The following is a 1,864-nucleotide window of genomic DNA, read 5'->3' on the forward strand; positions in this document are numbered from 1 at the left end:
CATTTATTGCACCTTTGTTGCGTGGAAGAAAATCCTCTCCTGTATTTTGGGGGGATCAGAAATTCTGAATCCTCTCCCGTGTTCATGGGGGGATCAGAAATTCTGAATCCTCTCCTGTGTTCATTGGGGGATCAGAAATTCTGCATCCTTTCCAGTGTTTTGTGAGGGAGAGGGATCTGAAATTCTGAATTCTCTCCTTTGTTCATGGGGGGATCAGAAATTCTGAATCCTCTCACCCGTTTTCTATGAGGAAAACTCTCGAGAAACCAAATTCCGAAGATCATTTGGCTTCTCATGCGTGGCTAAGACACGCTCAGGGAGTTCAGGTAAAGAATAGGAAGTTGCTTGGAGGAATTTTGTGATTCCTTGCAAACAGGGAAACTTTCCCTGTGAATTCTAACACAATTTTAAGATTCAGAGTAAACTAAAAAGAACCCTCCCTGGAATTAGGTGGCGATTATGAATTTCCGTGGAAACTCCACATTTCATTTTCTGCCAATTTTACGAAACTTCAAAGCCTGTATCATAAAAAAGCTGTTTTCCGAAACAGGTTTTCATTTTGCAAGGAAAAAACAGCCATTTTTGAGGTGATTCTCAGTATTTCTTCCGAATTTTCCTAAATTGGTATACCACACTTTAGTTTGGAACGCGTTATGTACATCACTGAAATTTGTTTTTTTATTCAATGCGACCCGTATTTCTGGCGACACGAGTCGCGTAAGATGACGAAATCATTCCGAAATACGCGATATTTCATTAGTCCAAGAGCGGCAGCGGCGCTTTATTCGTTCCAATTATACTTTTTATTCGATTGGTCAGCTTCCTAGTATTGATTCCTCTGTAGCTTTTTGTCGTCCATTTGTTTCTCACTCCTTACTTCAAGCCAAATGACAGCATAAACAAAAGTGCATAAGGTATCTCGGTAGTTGCTGTTTATATGCAATAGACCCATGCATACACAATTTACCCTTTACAGCAGGCGATCACATGGTAAAAAATCCGCCATACTGGAGAGCAAATTGCGCACAGGAACTTCCAAAACAAAGCAACTTAATTTAAATTTTCTTTGTTTTAGACTCTTACACTTCTCTTCAAACTCTTTTTTGGGAGAGAAATATCGCGATGAGTGGTCCCGTAACTTTTCACATTTCGTCAACTACGGTGCCAAACAACTCCTTTCGTTGTATGATGTTGTCGGATGGCGAAATCTGGCTCAAGAGTTCAATCTTTGTTGAATGACGTTCTCGAGCATACTCTATAGGAGAATCTTTGTTTACAATTTTTTGCCTCGTCCAGAAATGCACGCAATGTCGAAAACGGCAACAATTCGCCAAAGTTTGACCAATGGCGAAAGTAGTGACAATTCACCAAATTTTACCCTAAGTTCCCAAAATGCACATGTTGGCGAAAATGGCAAATACGGCGAATGTTCCTATGAGGTGACGAAGGGGCCCCATTCAGAATGGTAATTTTGGCGATTTTGGCAAATTAGTAACTCTCCGTTCTTACTGCAGGCATGTGTGTTTATACTTGAGGAGGAAGAAAGTTCCATAGAAGATATTTTAAAGCGAAAATGAAACCATTTATAAATTTCGTTGTGATCCTGACAGTCATGGCAAACACTTTATCCACCGGTCACTGAGTCGATCTGGGCAAAATTATATTTTGCCAAAACAAGTCATATTAAAATAATGTAATTCAAATGAAGTCATGTAAAATGGGCACCATCATATCCTTTGTTCTAAGTATTGCCGACGACGATAGACCAAAGAGAAAAGTGAATTTAAAAAACCAAAAACGTAAAAATGTTCAAAGGAATCAGCAAGCAGTGCCGCAAGGCAAAAACACTAGTGCAATCTATACG

The sequence above is a fragment of the Montipora capricornis genome, chromosome 2, assembly GCF_036669925.1.
Source record: "Montipora capricornis isolate CH-2021 chromosome 2, ASM3666992v2, whole genome shotgun sequence".
In the NCBI taxonomy this organism is placed as follows: domain Eukaryota; kingdom Metazoa; phylum Cnidaria; class Anthozoa; order Scleractinia; family Acroporidae; genus Montipora; species Montipora capricornis.